This window comes from Lipotes vexillifer, unplaced genomic scaffold, assembly GCF_000442215.2.
Source record: "Lipotes vexillifer unplaced genomic scaffold, Lipotes_vexillifer_v1.1 scaffold212, whole genome shotgun sequence".
In the NCBI taxonomy this organism is placed as follows: Eukaryota; Metazoa; Chordata; class Mammalia; order Artiodactyla; family Lipotidae; genus Lipotes; species Lipotes vexillifer.
The window spans coordinates 1,143,334-1,160,120 of record NW_006780016.1 but is presented as its reverse complement, the minus strand read 5'-3'; the positions used below and the strand labels follow the sequence as shown (position 1 = coordinate 1,160,120).

Below are 16,787 nucleotides of genomic sequence, written 5' to 3'. Positions count from 1 at the left end.
ACAGATGCTGTCTCATGCAGCTCTTATAACCAGTCTGTGGAGTCAGTATCACTCATATTCTCATTCTACAGATCCAGAGGCTGAGGGTCACAAAGGAATGTACACAGTTACACAGCTCATGAAGTGGTAGATCTCAAATGTGCCAGAGAGGATTGCATTTAGCTGCAATGAACCGACACCTAGTTATACCGGTGTAGTGGTCTGGATTCTCCAGAGAAAGAGAACCAATAAGGGAGATCTCTCTCTCTCTCTCTCTTTCATTTATATATCTTGTATATATTTTGTGTGTGTGTGTGTGTGTGTGTGTGTTTGTGTGTGTGTGTGTGTGTGTGTGTGTGTGTGTGTGTAGAAAGTTAGAGGAGAGGAGAGATTGATTTATTTTAAGGAATTGGCTCACATGGTTGTAGAGGCTGGCAATTCCAAAATCTGCAGGGGAGGCTGGAAAGCTGGAGACCCATGGAAGATTTGATGTTGGAGCTCATGTATGAAGGCCATCTGCTGGCAGAATTTCCTCTTCCTCTGGGGAGATCAGTTTTTTCTTAACATATTCAACTGGTTGGAGGCCCATCCACATTACAGAGGGAAATGTGCTTTATTCAAAGTCTACTGTTAATCAAAGTTAATCTCATCTAAAAAGTACCTTCACAGCAACATCCAGACATGTTTGACCAAATATCTGGGAACCATGACCAAGCCAAATGAACAGATAAATTTAACTATCACAACCGGCTTGATTAAAGAGGGGTTTACTTTTTCCAGGATACTTCAACAAATTCAGAGTCATCAGCTCTTACTGTCTTTCTGCCTGGCTGTGTCTTGCCATGGGACGTTTGGCCTCAAGTTTACAAACTGGCTGCTCCATCTTTGGCCATCAGAGGCAGGCGGAAAGGGAGGGGCAATAGGCAAAAGGCAAAAGCTAACAAACTCTTTATGTCGTCTGAGTCTTCCTTTTCCAGCAGACTTTCCTGGAGGCCCCACCTTGCCACCTCTTATTGAGCTTATTGGTCAATTAATATCTTTTTGATGATTCCTAGATGCAAGGAATTCTGGGAGATGAGTATTTTTATGTATGTCACTCTAAAAGAAAAAAAAAATCAGTGTTCTATTAGCAGCAGAAGAAGGGAGAATAGATACTCTATAGGAGTGTGGTGGTGTCACCGACGCAGGGTGTTTTGATGCCACTTCATTACTCTTTGTGCTACACCAAATTGCTCACTGTACATACCTGGAAGTGTCTACCCTTGGTTGCACTGCCCTTTGAATTAATCATGGAGTTGTCTTTGGATATTTGAGTCCAGGATCTAAACAAAATTACCTTAGATTAATGGAAGCCAGAAGAAAAATAAGGAGAAATTTGTTAGACATTGGCTTTCTTTTTTATCTCCTCATGGCCCAAGCAGATAAACTACTCTTTCTTTCATTATGTGGGTGGGAGGGACACAAAAAGGAAAAAAAAGATGAGGAATTAAGGCAGGGGGGAGACATGTAAATGTCTGTGCAGCTGATGTATCATATGATCCGAACGATTTTTCAAAACTTGTTTGCATTATGTAATATGTTTCTGCTATGGGGCACGAAACAGTTTACCTCACTTTCATTGTCACGGTTCAAGTGTTTTACTGGAGCCCAGAGAAAAACATCTGTATATTGGTCTTCTATGGCGACTAGGAAGATAGGAAATAATAATTGGAAGAAAATAGTATCAGAGAGTATTGGAAAGTTTATGTTGATAATTGCCTTGATTTTGTTAGTGTTTTAAATCAGGAATTCCAAAGGTCTCCTTTATATTTATTTATAAGTAAATATTTCCAAAACCATTTAATGAAAAATCATTTAGAACTAAAATAGGAACCATGTGTCACATTATGACCCAAGTAGTGTTTTTATTTTAAACTTTGGTCAGAGAGAACAAAGCAAAGAAATAAATATTTTTTATCTTGCTTTTTAATACACAGGTGTGCACATACACGCACTCACTTACATACACATAACTCCAGATTCTGTCTCTCGATATTATCTTGTATTCATTTCATATTCCTTTCTCAATATCACTGTGAAACTAGTTTGTTGTATAATTTTCATGTAGCTCTTTTGGCATTTTTGCAATTCTAATTCTCACTGGTTATTACATTACAAAAGAGTGGAGGGAAACTGGATTTGCATGCAGGACATTTTAAATTCTAATGTCAGGGGTCGTTAGTCTTTTTCTGTTTGTTTTTTGTTCTATCTAAGAGCTGGGCTTTTACATACCGGCGATAATAATTTACAAGCAAGTTTTGTTGTTGTTGTTGTTGTTTTGCGGTATGCGGACCTCTCACTGTTGTGGCCTCTCCCGTTGTGGAGCACAGGCTCCGGACGCGCAGGCCCAGGGGCCATGGCTCACGGGCCCAGCTACTCCGCGGCATGTGGGATCTTCCCGGACTGGGGCACGAACCCATGTCCCCTGCATCGGCAGGCGGACTCTCAACCACTGTGCTACGAGGGAAGCCCTACAAGCAAGTTTTTAAAAGTAGAGTTTCAGATTTATTTTTTAAATTCTCATAACCTGAAAGGCTAAATGAGAAAGAACCTAAAATAAAGATCATTTCCATATATTTGAATGTTGAATTGCTCATCTGTTGGGGAAAGTGGGAATCCCTTTAGTTCATCTCACTTTCGGTCACAGTGACTGGACTACCCATTCTCTTTACCCAGGTCAAATGAGAACCTCCCATGGTAACTTTAGGAGAACACCACCAAATGCAACATTTGAAATTCTCTTCTTGTAGCTTCAGATGACTGTATCTTCTGTATTTTCTTCACAAGAGTATCTTACCTTTTTTCCTCTACCTTAGATTAATAGTAATGTTTTTCATTAATATTAACAGAATTTATGGATTCATATCAAAGGCAGTTTAGAGACCAGCACACTGGCCAGCACCATCCTACTGCTTGTCCCTACTCCACCCCCATGCCCTGGATGACTATTTCACACTCTCTTCTCTCCTGAGACCTCCAGTGGCTCCTCCTGGCTTCTCATGTTATGTGGACGACCTTGCTTGCTGTTTTACTGAGAAAAGCTCAGACAGGAAGAAACCTCCCCAGCTGCCACCAGCCTATCTGCAACTGACCGCGTGTTCTGTTACAGAGGATGAATTGTTCTTTTCCCACCCATGGCCTTTGTCGTGTCCTGGACCCCATCCCCTCTTGTTCCTGCAATTATCTGCACTCTCTTGTATCATCCCAGTTCTTCTCTCTATTAGATAATTCCCTGCAGTGTTAAAAAATGGTGTAATATCTTCAAATTTAATAAGAAAGAAAAAAAAAGAAAACCTGCTTAACCCCTTCTGGGGTTAAGCACATTTCTCTGCTCCCCATTGACGTCAAAGAATATCAGAAGAATTGTCTACACATGTTCTCTTCATCAGGCTTTCAACTCCACTACTTCTCAAAACATTGTCTGAGTCACTGCAAAGTCCCTTCTTTGCCAAATCCATTGCTCCACTCCCAGTTCTGTTCTCACTTGATCCATCAACAACACATGATCATTTGATCACTTCTTTTTTTTCGAAATACTCTTTTTCAGCTGGCTTTGGGGATACCACCTCTCCTGGTTTCTCCTTCTACCTTACTGGCCACTCCTTTTCAGCTTCTTTTACAGGCTCCTCCTCCTCCTTTGACCTGTGCACCTATAATGCCTCACGTTACATCCTTAGAACTGGTCTCTTCTCCCTCTCTTTACTCCCTAGATGGTCTCGTTCAGGCTTATGGTGTGTACTGTACAAATCCCTATCTCCAGCCAAACTCAGACCCCTTCTCTCAACTCCAGACTTTGATTGTTTGTATATCCAATGCCTACACATCCCCACTTGGATATCTGAAAGGCTTATCAGACATAAATGCTTCCACCCTGGTTCAGGTCAACAGCATCTCTGTCCTAGACTTTAGTCGTAGTGTGTTCCTTCTTTCTATCCTTGCCACCTTATTTGCAACACAGCAGCTAGAATGATCCTTTTAAAACTAAGTCATTTCCTGTTACTACTCTGCTCAAAATCCTAATGGCTTCTTTTGCTAAAATAGAAGCCAAAAATTCTAGTTGAAGCTAGTGGGCTGGTCCTGCCTGTCTCCCTGACTGGAGAGGCTACCAGCTGTCCTTATCTCCTCTGCTCCAGTCACACTGGCCTTTCACTGTTGTTCAATTCCTGCCTCAGCCTCTGGTACTTCCTCTCCTGGGTCATGCTTCCCCTGGGTATCATCACTGCTTGTTTCGTCTCTTCCTTTAGCTCTCTGCTCAAATATCACCTTTTAAGAAAGGAAATATTCCCTCTCATATATAAATCTCCCACTCTCTCCGTAACTTATTTTTAATGAGCATGTAAGAGAGGGTTGATTTGTTTATTTCCTGACTCTCCTCTAGAGTGTAAGCTCAGAGAGAGCAAGTATTTTGATTTGGTCTTTGCTTTAACCCTAGCCTCTAAAATAGTGTCTCCCGAGTACTATGCACTCAATAAACATTCATTAAATAAGTGAAAAATTGAATGAGAAATGTAAATTTAATATTTAAGCAAGAGCTCTTGGTAACTGGCCTGAAGTCAGGTATCGGTGGCCATTAATTCTGTTTTGTTCTCTGAACTCTCACATCCATGATTTTGGCGTTTTATCTCTTTGGTCAATTTATGTTATTGGTTTTCCTAAGGAAGTAAAGAGGGGTATGATTTCTTGCTGACGTTCTTGGGTTTGTGACCCTTAACATCACAGACACAAGGCATCAGCAGAACAGGATGTTAGTCAAGGATGACAGTAACTGAACTTCTCTAAATCAAAACTTGTCTTTCCCTGTATCAGTAAGGAACCCAGCAGGAAACAGATGGCATACGCAAATTGGGTAATTTGACTAGAGTTTAATAAAGGTATCAGTTCCAAATCACAAGGCCCTAAGTGCAGTGCCTTGAGGCTAGTAGCAACCTTTTCTGGTTCTACCCAAGGACTGAAGGCAAAGAGAGGGAAGGTACATGGGGAGGGAAGGCCACTGGATCCCTGAGGGAGAGCTGTAGAAGAGACCACCGGATAGAGACCACCTGATAGGACCAGCAGCCTTGGTTGAGGGAGACAACCAGCCCATGATAAACCCCGGGGGCTGGGCTGGTGGGGAGCTGAGGAAGTAAATCTCCCAGCTTCTCTCTCCTCCCTTCCTGTAATCTCTGGCTGGGGCTTCCCACTGGCTGAACACAACTGGAAGTCATAAGGCAAGGGAACCCTTGGCTGCAATCCATATAAGCCAGCCTCTGAGGTAGACAACAGGATAGGAAGGGGTGGAGGGAAGATCTGGAGGGCGAATGGCAGGCATCCAGCAGAACATCCAAGTGCTATCTTTCCAGCTACAGCCTCATCTCCCACTTCCACACCAGTCCCCCTCTCACGCACACTTCACACATCAGCTAAAATAAAACCATCCATCTGTTCACAGTGGTCCCTAGTTTAAGACCAAATCATTCAACAGCTTTCCATTGAGCTTAGAATAAAATCCAGGCTCACTCCAGTGATGTATTGAGACCCATGATGGTCTGACTGGCTCCCACCCACGTCTCCCCCTCTGCTCACAGTACCCAGCCCCCCCTACTCGCAGTGGTCTGCTTTTGATTCCCAGAATAAACTAAGCTCATTGTCCTCACTGGCTCTTTGTATACTCCTAACCCTCTGCTTGGAACACGCTTTCTTTCCTCAACCCATTACATGGTTGGCTTCCTCTCCTGCTTCAGAACTTATCGTTTGAACATCATCACCTCAGGGAGGCCCTCCCTGTCTAAAGGATGTCCTCCATTTATTCTCTGTCAGAGCACCCTAATATTTGCTTCACAGCGTTTATTGCAAACCATAAATGGCTCCTTCCTCTCTGTCTCCTTTGCTTTGTTTAGTCTGATTATAAAGCAAAGCAAGTTTCTTCCAGGCGTGGGCCCTCTCTGTCTTCTCTGTCACTCTGTCATCCTCACAACCTAGGACAATTTCTGACCCAGGTAGTTTCTCAATAAATATTTGGCAATTGAGTGAACAAACATTCCATTCAATGAAAATATCTTTCCATTTATGCACTTTTTTAAGAAAGGTTACCTTTGAGCTCATCTTGAGTGTATTTGAATTTCTATCTCTCTAGTATCTGGGGAATCTTAAATATATTAAGTGCTTGATATATGTTTGAATAAAACACATTTACTAGCAGCAGGGCTGATTTTCTGTAGGTTGGCAGATTGTTTTTTATGGTTGGTCTATTATGTCTTTAACAAAATTAAGCTAAAAAAAGGAACAATACCCTATCCTCAATCTGTAGTTTCACAGCATAACTAATTGAGTGCTGTTGACTGTCTTGGTGACTTGTTGGGAGCTGGTGTTCTATAGTGACTAGGCTTGAGCTTTATTTTATTTTATATTTATTTATTTGGTTGCACCGGGTCTTAGTTGTGGCAGGTGGGCTCCTTAGTTGCAGCTCGCCGGCACCTTAGCTGTGGCATGTGAACTCTTAGCTGCGGCATGCATGTGGGATCTAGTTCGCTGACCAGGGCTCGAACCCCAGCCCCCTGCATTGGGAACGTGGAGTTTTAACCACTGCGCCACAAGGGAAGTCCCTAGGCTTGAGCTTTAGAGCCAGAAAGACCTGGCAGAACTCCAGTTAGGCCACTAACTGGCTGGGAAAGACTGTAAACAAGTTACCTAGCCTTTCTGAGCCTGTTTCCATTATCTGTAGATGCAAGGGTAATGTGGTCTAATTCCTAGAGTTGTTCTAGGACTACAGGTGATAGCAGAAATCTTTCTCTTTTCTCTGGGCCCATCACTACTTTCCCTTCCATGAAAACAGGCACAAACCCTCCCTCTTCTCTCCTTAGGCTGCTGCTTCATCAATACCCTCTCCCCAATCCATGTTTTATTAGTCTTTGGATCTCAGGTCCATATTCTGGTTACTGGGAATCTTGCTAGAAGGCTTTCCTGTCCACACTTTTCTTTATGAAGTTGAATTCGCTTTCTGGTGGAAGCAGCCTGGAGCTCAGTTGCGCCTGTCAGTTACAGACCCATCAGGCTTTCCAGCTAGCATCATATTTGCCAGACAAACGCAGACAGCACTTTCATGCAGCGAAGCACTTTGTTAATACTTTGAGCCTCTAAGGGACAATGTGAGTTGGAAAAAAAAAGCATTGAAACCTTGTACAATACTCACCCCATTACACAAGGAAAACCAAATAAGTTTATGTGACAAAAAGGTATGGGTATGCTTTTGATAAAAGAAGCCCAAGCCACAGGGCACTCTACTCTGCAGAGAGACAAGAGGCATGGAAGTTTTATCTTTTGTTGCTTTCTTTTTACTTAAGTTTAACTAATATGCTGTGAATGCATTTTTTGTGCCAGGCATTTTTCTTTACTCTGTTAGATGCATTTAGAACTATTAAGATTATAAAGTAAAAATATTTAGGTGCAGGTAAGATCTGACTGAAGAACAGGATCCTCTGCTGACAGTTGGGGAATATATTGGTACTATATAGGCAGTCTTGCAAAATTAAATTTCTAATGCATGAAATGGTTGTCTGGAATCTGGTTCCTTAAAATATTCAGATCAGTTCCATTAAAACCTATATAGTTAGCACTCTTGATACATGCTGAATGAAAGAGGTAAGGGTATAGTCCCTGCCCTCCAGTGCGTTACCATCAGGCTCAGTGTTCCTGAACTTTTTTGACCAATGTCCTTCTCTTTTCAATATAAATATCTCGGGCCCTTCTTACATTATTTGAAACTTAAGCTAAAGTTGAAGACAACTAGATAAAGCCCTGCTTTATTTTCAGGTTACATGTTACATAAATTTGTCTATGTCTTTCTAACTGGTGATCTAAGACACACGTACACCACACCTCTTTACATATATGTCATTCATTGTTAAGCTTCATATGTTTGATAGAGACCAGAGGTTGCAAATTAGTGGTTTCACGGGTCCAGTGCAGATCACAGAGTTGTCCTCTTAACTTTCTTAATTGAGCCAACATTTACGATTGGGATATTTCACATAAAATGCAGATTTCTGGCTTCTCTTAAAACATTGAAAGATCTGGTGGCCATGGGCCCGCATTCCCATATGGCAGCAATGGGTGGGGCTGACTGGCTTCTGCCCCTTCAGGCGGGGTATGTGCTCTCTGGTTGCCGTGTCTCCACTGCTCAGCAGTGAATGCATGTGTCTGAAAATCGGCTTGCAGCAAACAAATTAACCCCCCTGGCTCTTGGAAGCTTGCGTTTGTAAGCTCTGGTAGAGTGTAGTGAGGGGAGTTTGAAGGATTTTCATTTATCAAGTAGATGGACCTTGAGGTACTGGTGGAATTTATATGGTTGAAGAAGTGTGTGGGGGAGGATGGGGGGAGGTCATTCCAGGCCGGTGACTAACTTTGATGCTGAATTTCACTGGTGGGTAGTGATGGTTTCTCTAATAATATTCAAATTGCTTAAGGATGAAAATGACTTTACTTGTTTCTTACAGTTGAGAGCAGATTTACGGTGAAGATTCTGACTCCCTTGCATTCGAATATGCTTTCTTGAGAGAAAGGGACAAGGGGAGAAGGTATAGTAGTAAGAGCTAGGAATTGGACAGAACTGAGGTTGCAGCAATGGGCGACTGTCAGGTTTATGAATTCATTAATTAGAATTGTGTGTGGGGGGGGATGTGTGTGGTATTGGTGTACGGTACATGATGCTTGTGTATGTGTGCATGGTATGTGTGTGTATGGTGTGTGTGCATATGTGTGTGGTGTATGTGATGTGTGTATGTGTGTGTAGAAGGGATTGATGTTCAGAACAACAGTACCACTACAGGAAGCATTCAGATTTGTGAAGGAAAATGAGGCAGAGAAAAAATGTCATTCATTGCCTGTCTCTCAAAAAGATAGTAAAAGTGCCTCTTCACAGTAGCTGAGCCAATACTTCCACAAAGGCAACTGGGCCTATTAGAAGAACAAGATACGGTGGTTTGACCAAGGTACCTTTAAGAGTGGATGTTTTGTCATCAAAGATGCTCATCAGTATCCTGCAGTATTTTCCAAGCCAGACTCTCCTAATACGTGGGATTCCCCTGTAACATCACACTTAAGATGATGTCTCTAAAAAGCCACTTTTAGTATAAAATTGTACCTATGAGTAGTAACATGTTTATACTTGAGGACTTGGTTCTATTTTTCAGGGTAATCAGCCTTTGGCTGTCAGGCAGAGGGCTGAGGAAGGGGGTAGGGTGGGGGTTAGGTTTGTTCTGTTTTGTTTTGACGTTGTTGGAGAATTTCAAATGGAGAAATTTTATTTTCCTGGCAAGGCCAGATCCCTTATACAGTTTGATGTTTCCTTGGTCTCCAGAAGGCCCACCATAAGGGTTTATTTGTGTTAAATTGAAAACAGATCTCTTTCTAAAGGAAAGGCCCTTTTATTGATCCTGACCTTTTCCTTTTGCAGGTGAAGGCTTGTTGAGTTGCCTTTTAAACAACCAGAAACCACTGTGTTTCTTTTTCTTGTAATCTTTTATTTATCCTGTTCAGAGGCCTTACTTGCTTAAAAATAAATTTCCTATGGAAATCATAAAACAGCTCTACTCAGCCAAGAGTTAAGATTATAGAACACGTAACAAATCACATATGTGGCTTTTGAGGGGAAGGTTAACACCGAATCTCCTCACCCCCTGCCCAGCCCCACCTTCCCCTCTTCAAATTGTTTTTCCTCTATTGTTTCCATCTGTGCCTTGTGAGGTCCCACAAGAGGTGCTTTAGACTTTATTTCATCTAGTAACACCCTGAGAAAACTTTAAGCGCTGAATTGGGATTATATTAGCTGGAAGAGTCAAGAAATTAATTTTCTTCAGGAGAAGAATGGCATGTCTGGCCAAATAGAATATTGCTTAATGTAATAGAACTCCCAGATGAAATTGGGGAGTGGATCTTTCCCTTACCTGGGGGATGTGAGATTATTGAATTCCAGATTCCCGTATGAATTATCATCCGAACAAGTGGGTCCACCCCCTACTGTGCCAGCCTTTACTTTCTGGTCCCTGTGCACAGGAGTGTTTCTGACACCCACCAGAGGGCCGCACGTTTTCAGCCACCTCTAAATCAGCGAATAAAAGAATTAATGGATTGGAACTTAATCCATAACTCCCTAACTCTGCAGCTTTATTTTTTAAATAGTTCATAAACTTCTTATTTTTCTTTTTAGCCTACATTTCCTCTGTGGTGAAGGAGAGGTTTGCCAGCCTTTGGCTCTGCCTCATAAAAACGCTTTAAAGGACAATGCTAGGTTGTGTGACTGCCCATAATTCACCCTCATATAATATTCCGGAACCGCCTCAGAGTTCGTGTCTGACTTTGTTCTAATATAAAGAACCCTAGGGTCAACAACACAACTGTTTCCAGATGGATTAAGTTGTGCATTCTTGAAGACCTAGGAGGCCAATGTATATTGCTTCTCTTAGAGCTGTCACAAGTAGTATTATTGGGAGCATGACAGATGCCTAATGGGATACACAGAGATCTCTATTTTGAAATTTCTAAAGTGACATAGTAGAGTTTCTTATTTTTCAGAATAACTAAATTAAGTGTCTGTCTTTCTGAATTAAACTCTCTGTGGGCTCTGTTTTGTCACCTTTTGCCCTCTTCTGGGTGATACAATTGGGAGATAAATCAGTAACTGATTGCTCAGAGAGTTAAGTTTTGAGAAATATATTTTGTAGGTCACATGTGCCTTACACAAAACTTTCTCACAGCGAACAGGCACAAATGGGATTTTGAAACACCGTCATTTGCTGTCAAGAGGTGAAAACTCCAGGAGTGGGACTTATCAAAGCGTAGGTGTGAATAGTTTGCAAGGTCAAAGGCAAAAAATTAGCCGCTGCTGAGAACTCGGAATGGGAATCGCACTGGTCACCACTCAGGTGTCCTTTTCAGTCAGAGAGGGGCTGACCAGCACCTACTGAACCCAGGCTTCTTCTGGTTTTCACGGAGGCTAGGGCCACAAAAGCCTCAGTTTAGTATATGTACTTCCTATGAGAAACCCAGTGCATGGTTGAGTCCCTTCTCTCCAGGATTTCACGTTTATCTGTCGGAAAACAAATATAAATACAAAATCAAAACATGCTGTTGGATTTGTGTAATTTCTTCCTGAAGTATACATTTTCTTTTTGAAGGGAAATATTCATTGCTCAAAGTATTTTTCCCCCCCTCAATTATTGTTATGTGCCTTTGGGATAAACTAAAGAAGAGAGTAAGGCTCACCTGAAAATTAGATAGTTGTATATATTTGATATTTAAATTGTGTAAATTTCATTCCAAATGTCCCACTTTGCATGTTTATAGAAATATACAAAATTTTATATGTAATATTCCACACGCAGTTTTGTAAGCTAGTTTTTTTTAACCTAATATCATCCTTCTATGTTGATAAATATGCATCTACCTCATCGTTTTAAAAGACTGCATAGTAATCCATTTTATAGGTAAAGCACATTTATTTAGCCAATGCCCTGTTGATGGACATTAAGATGGTTTCTGGGTTTTCAGTATTGCAAAGAACAATAGAACAAACATCCTCATCCATACATCTCCATGGACTTGACAGGTTGTTTCTTTGAGATATAATCCTAGAAATTAAATTGTATGAAAATATAATTAAACATTTTATGGGAGTTGCTCCTCTGTCTTTCAAAAAGGTACTAATTTCTACTCATTCCATCTGCATATGAGAGTCTTCAATTCCTTTTAACATCACTAATGCTGGATAGTGTAAATCTTCTTAATCTTTGTCAACCTTGAAAGATACAAAGAAATGGTTCATTGTGATTTTTGTTTGAATTTCTTTGATTAATAATGAGGTTGAACATTTCCCCATTATTGTCCATTTCTATTTCTACTTTTGGGAGTTAGCCATTCATATCTTTTTCCTGTTTTTCTGTTAGGCTTTTTGCCTTTCTCTTATTGCTTATAATAGCTTTCTGTAAATTCTGGATACATGTGATTCTTATGCAGCATCTGGACAGGAGCTTGTCAAGAAAATATTGGAGAAGAACACAGCATTAAAATGAAAGAATTGACTACTGTGTAACTCAGGGTAGCCATCTAACCCGTCTGTCCCTCAGTTTCCTCTTGTCTAAAACTAGAAAATTCATTCATTTCTCAGATTTCTTCACTTGTAGTAAAGCTAATACTTGTTAAAGTGAAGCATTTTACCCATGTACCGTCCACAGGGAACACTTTGGAGTCCTCTATTGTTTTAATCACCGCCTTTTACCCGGTTGGTGAGGGAGAGATTTCCACCCTAGGGATGTGGGGATAGCCAAACACAAAACCTCCAGCACTGGACAGGGGAGATTGACAGCAGTTTATCAGTCACATATGCTCACAGCCTAGGGGAAGAGGGTGCTGCATACCACACAAAGCCCCAAGATGGTTGCACTTGAGAACAGAGTGAAAAACCAGAGGCTGTGAGAGGCAGTATCAAGGGGGTGGGTGACCCTTGGTTCCTGCAAGAAGGTGTAATTGGCTTATTTGAATCATTCCAGAGGCTGACAGGAAACTGAACCCCATTATTCAGGGTTAAGAGGAACTGTGCCTGGTCCACATGATAAGGAGAGCTGCTTGGCTAGGGGACTTTAATCCCCAGGAGCAGAATGGGAAGAGGAACTTGTGGTTGGGCCATTGGAGGCCATCCTGATTTTCCCCAGATGTCAGGACAGCATATAATATTGAGGTTCAATTTGAGGTCTTATATCACAGCTCTCACTGAGAGGTGGGTCTCTAAACTCAGCGGCCTCTTCTCAGTCCTCATTGCCCTTGCCTGAGTTCATCCTGTCCACTCCTGAACATTCTTCCCCTCCAATGGCCTCTATACCATGGCCCTGTTCAGGGAGGCAGCATGACATGAGTGAGATGCTCCCCAAGTCAGATAAACATAGTTTTGAACCCACCTATGTCACTAACTAGTTGTATGGCCTTGGGCAAGATACATTACTCCTCAGCCTGAGTGTTTATAAGATAAAGATAGTACAGACCTCATCGAATAACATAGAAAGTTTCGGGCATAGTGCCTGGTTCATATTGGGCATTTAGATCTTATTCTTTAACATCTTTTACTTGTTAATCTTCATATTCCTGCCATCTAAATGTGAGTGTTAACTAAGATTTGTTGCACACTTTCCAACCCCCTTTTTCTATTCCTCAGCCCTTGAAGACATAGGCACATTTTCCATTGCTTCCATTTGCACCGTAAGGCAAATGGCCCCCAGGTTGCATTTCTTACGGTGGTCGTTCTCTGGTCCCACATTTCCAACTGTTGCCTGGAGATTTTCCCTGCAGTGTCTTTTTTCAGCATGTTAAAGTTTCTCCTCAAACCAGTACCTTCTATGGTACTTCTTTTGTCTGACTTCCTCATTAGTGTCCCTGTCATTTTGGCTTAATACTCGTTAAGTCTCTTTTAGTTTCTTTTTCTTTCCGACCCACAGTAACTCAGCTCTCAATGGTTGTTTGTTTCTTCTCTCACAGGATGGCTTGCATCCATCCTTTCTACTCCATTCCCAGAGATCAGTGCCTTTAAAGAGTTGCACTAGGCTCTGAGTTTCTTCCTTCTCTGCAAACCCCTCTTTTGTCTCCCAGTCCAGCCTGTGTCCCACTGCTTGATAAATCTTTCAAAGACTCATCTCCAATCATGTTTCCTCTTCTCTAAAGCTACCAGTGGTTCCTTGGTGGCCATAAACTGATGCAAGTTCCTTAGCCTGGCACGCAGGGTCCCTGACAATCTAGTTACTCACTTTCTAGCGTTGGTGTCCTCGGTATTCCTACAGACCATCAGCTTGATCTTTCTTTTTAGTCCCCAGGATATGCATGGCTCCAAAGTGCCTTTATCGATGTTTTCCCTTTTCCATGGGCTACTCACCTTCCAATTCATTCTCAGTGTTTTGTGTTCAGAATTCAAATCCCGGCTTTGCTGGTTACTAGCTTTGTAACTTTGAAAAATCATTTAACCTCTCTGAACCTTGGGTTCCTCATTTGTTAATGGGGATAATAGTATCATGTTACAGGGATATTTATGAAAACAACTCACAGTGCTTGTTTTATAAACATGGAATTGTTCTTACTGCTGTTGCGCTCATCACCCCAGCCAAAAGTGATCTTTGCTTCCTCTGAATACCTACTTTGTTACACAAGAGGCACTTGTTTTATATGCCTTATGCTGTGTTGTATTTCAAAATGTTGTATCTTTATTAACTACACTGAAAATTCCTTGAAGTTGGGCATCAAGTATTGCATATCTTTATTCATTCATCAGAGATTTAGTGGGCATTTTGTTTGTGTCTCATGGGGTGCTAGGGCCTGGGATGTAAGAATGACAAAGACTTAGTCCCTGCTATCAAAAAGCTTCCCACCATCTAATTACCATTGAATGCTACCTAGACTAGGTTGAGATAAACCCATTGAGAGCCCAGAATAGGGACACCTGACTCACCTCGGAATTGTGGACAGCGTTCTGAGGAAGTGACATCCAAACCGAGACAGGAAGAATGTAGGCATTGGCCAGGTGCAGGTGGGGAGGCGCAGTGCAGCTGGATGAATGAGGGAGAGCTTTCAGTGCAGAAAGAAACATGTTTATAAATAAAGAGGGGAAGCAGAACAAAATGTTCTGTGAATTGCAGAACAAAATGGCTGTGGTCTTGGTGTTGAAGGAGAGGTAGCAAGAGATAAAACTAGGAAGGTAAGCCAAGGCTGGATCATGAAGGGTTTTTTAATTATGTCTACCATGAATAGTGCCCAGTACAGTGCCTGCATCTGGTAGGTTCAATAAATGTGTTTCTAGCCTTTATAAAGAGCAGATGCACATGATTTAGTCTCAGCATTTCCTGTCAAGGAAACCTAGTTTGGCAAGAGAGCAGAGTTTCAAAATTGCTGAAACCCTTTACTTGTATTTCTTAGAAACTGTGAAGGAGAGCTATATATCTAATCCAGGCCATATTTATAAACAAACTGTCAAATGACAAAACTAAAATGATTTAGTAATGAGTTTGATGTCCTTTATTCAAGGGAAAACAATTCATGGATTGGGGGATTACAGTGCAGAGCAGTGGAGCACCCTTCCTGAGGGATTTTGGGCAAGGGCGAGTTTTACAGATGACTGGAAACAGTGACACGGAGCTGGCATGATGGGCTAGAAGGTCAGGGATTTCCTTGTAAGGAGAGCAGGTCCTGTTTTCTAGGGTAAGGTGAGCTCTCTAAAGCTGAGTTGGAGGATTGTGATTTGGTGTGTGTTAGGTTCCCTTAACAGGTGTTTCCTCTAAGTGTGGGCTGACCTAGCTTTAGATTTATGACATGGGCTGGGCCACTGGGGCAGCCTCCATTTTGTGGGGTTTGATACATGAATTAACTTTATTAAAACAAACCAACAAACAAACAAACAACCCTACTGCTCTTATCCACTTTCATATGTTTTACTACACTGATGTCTGTTATTTCCTAAAAGTAAAACCAAACCGATGTCCTCTCTCCTCCACCAGCTGATACACTTTTTCCCTTCCACCCCCTCAGTACTTGGTCACACAGCTAGACTTGAGCTCCCTCTAGCCTTCCTCTCCGTTTTTCTCTCCCTCTCTCTACCGTCACCAAAGTCTAGAGAAACTGGATTGGTGGACACTGAGCCCTCCTCAGGTGACCACAGTTTAATAAGGATTGTCCAAACAAATGTAAGGAGTGAGTGAACCATTCTGTGAAAGAACCAGAGGCTACCGCTGAGAAGCCCAAAGCCCTGTGTGTGGCGAGTTGGGTCTACTTTAGAAACTCATCCTTCCATTTTCAAAAGAAATTTTCTCATTCAGGATTCTGTTTCCCACCTCCCCGCTTCGTCCATTATTTCTCCCAAACCATGAATCATAAACTTCAAGAAAGCATTGTGAATAATTTATATTCTTACACTATGCATTGCCTAACTCCCTTTGGGGGAAATGAAGAGACACATTAGTCTTTTGCTGCTTATTCTCCCGTGGACTGGGACCATGTCAGCTGCAGGCGATAGCAAGGATTTATGACCACAGAAGCTGTCATTATGGAACAGTTGATTGACCCATAGTTTTGATTAACCAAAATATTAAAAAAAAACCAAATCAGGAAGAGTGCTAATGACACTAGAATGGAAATTCAACATCTTACCGACTTCCACTGAGACTTGCTTGTTATCATCTATCTATCCAGCGCTCAATGGTGTTTTCTTCCCTGCCTATTTAATTGGTTTTCCTGTGGAGTCTTTCTCAGAATTTGTAAATTCAAATACAGAGCTATGATGGCTCAGAGCGCATAGTGGTACCCTGCTGCTGGGGATGAGGGAGTCGAGATGTGCTCGGGTCCTATTTGGTTTGGTCCTTCTAAATTTCTTGGGAATTCCCCGGTGGTTCAGTGGTTAGGACTTGGTGCTTGCACTGCCTGGGCCCAGGTTCAATCCCTGGTTGGGGAACTAAGGTCCTGCAAGCCGTGCGGTGTGGCCAACAAAAAAAAAAAAAAAAAAAAAAAAAAATCTTTACTCAGCATCATAGCACCAGGAAGTATATTAATAGTAGTACCTGTCTTGGGCCATTGAGATGCATCTGGCACATTGGGTTGGTCCCAAAGTGTTGTTAGAATGTGTTACCGCTACTCCATCACCATACCATCCAAATTCTAGACTAACTGGCCTACCTGAACTCACTCTGCCTCCCCTCTACCCAAATCCATTTTTTTCCAAAGCATAAATACGGTCATATCAACTACTACCCCTGCACCCTGCTTAAAAT

The 16,787-nt window shown here is 41.8% G+C and overlaps 1 non-coding gene across 1 annotated transcript; it reads left to right on the top strand.

Moving 5' to 3' along the window:
• The first annotated feature begins 16,399 nt into the window (after positions 1-16,399).
• On the top strand, positions 16,400-16,471 carry TRNAA-UGC (transfer RNA alanine (anticodon UGC)). The gene has a single exon. It is a non-coding gene; the product is annotated as a tRNA-Ala (tRNA).
• The last annotated feature ends 316 nt before the right edge of the window (positions 16,472-16,787 follow it).